The sequence below is a fragment of the Solanum stenotomum genome, chromosome 5, assembly GCF_019186545.1.
Source record: "Solanum stenotomum isolate F172 chromosome 5, ASM1918654v1, whole genome shotgun sequence".
Taxonomy (NCBI): Eukaryota; Viridiplantae; Streptophyta; class Magnoliopsida; order Solanales; family Solanaceae; genus Solanum; species Solanum stenotomum.
This window is the reverse complement of record NC_064286.1, coordinates 37498735-37500290: the sequence shown is the minus strand read 5'-3', so window position 1 is coordinate 37500290 and position 1556 is coordinate 37498735.

Genomic DNA, 1556 nt, shown 5'->3' with positions numbered 1-1556 from the left:
GGGGGACTAGTAGGGGGTAGGGGTGGAGTGGTAATTTTTTTTACATTTTTTTGGGATAGGGAGTAGGGGGGCTGGTAGGGGGTGGAGAGAAGTGATAAGAAAAACTTTAATTATTTTTTGTTTTAAAGTTTTTAACACGATTTCTATTATAATATGGGTAAATATGGGCACCCATATTGTCAATTGGGTAACTCATTTTTATCCATTTAAAATGTGAGTCGAGTTGGGTAACTTATCCAATTTTATTTAACTCATTTTTTGATCGACTCATATTCGACTCGACTCACTCGTTTGCCACTCCTACTTGTAACCTTACACCTAGATAACCTCCTCCTTCATATTCACGGTTAATGTCATGTTTAAGACAAATATTTTGTATTCATCTATGTAACACTATAAATAGAAGCATAAGCGTCCATATTGGATACACTTGAATACTTGGAAGAATAAGAAAAGCTTTCATCTTTTGTCTTCCTATTTATATTGCTTTCATCTTCTATATTTCTTATCTTATTTTTCTTTAATTTTACAACACGTTATCAACATGATTCTCCAATTTTTCAAATTAAGATTCAACTTGATTTTTTTCAGGTATGTAGTTACATTGAAATTTTTCATGATGACTTTGGTAAGTGTACTCTACATTTTTTTTTATATATACTGTTCCAAAAAGTTGAATTCGATTTTATTTATCCTCCAAAAAGGTAAAGGTAAGGTATGTAATTTCTCCAAGTTAGTTGCTTACTCGAAAAAGATAAGTTATTGAGTTATGTGTCATGTACATATTGAATGGATCATCATTATTTGTTACTTTTATACCTCTTTATTTTTCATTATCTAAACATTTACTTGTTGAGTTATTTAATATATTATTTAAACTAACAAAGCTTGTTTTGTGGTTATTATAAAATGGTTAGTAAATTATGTTAATCTTCGTAACAATATTGAAAAGGACTGTTAAAAGGTTTAATTTATTTTAACTTGGAACTTTTATATGGCCCCAACATGTTGTTCTTGTTGACACCGAATTTTGACCCTCCTTTCTTCCGATCTATTGTTTTTTAGCTTCTAATTTAATAACATATCAATTATCATTTTTCCCAACTATTTTCACTACTATGACTATTTACTACTAAAATTATATATTTTATTATCGAAATTACTATTACAAGTTTTTTACACCTCTTTTTCTTAAGTAATCGATTATCGTCATTTTATTTCAAGCTTTGTTAATTATAAATCGAAATTTTGAATCTATATTTTTTATTAACGTAAAATCATAATATTGATATTTTATTTTATAAATTATTAATTATCATGTTATAACATATATTGTGTTAGTTATATTAAGTCAAAAGCCTAAAAAAATTTAAAAGAAGAAAGGAAGACCAAAAACTTTTGGCCCAAAACCTCCCAAATCAAACCAAACGTTTCAACCATTTTTTTTATATCAAATAGTCCAAAATTTCGGCCTAAACCCAGCAAATCAACCCAAATTCGCTGTAAAGATTATGCCCAAACTTACAACAAATCATTCTAACCTATCCACACAACAA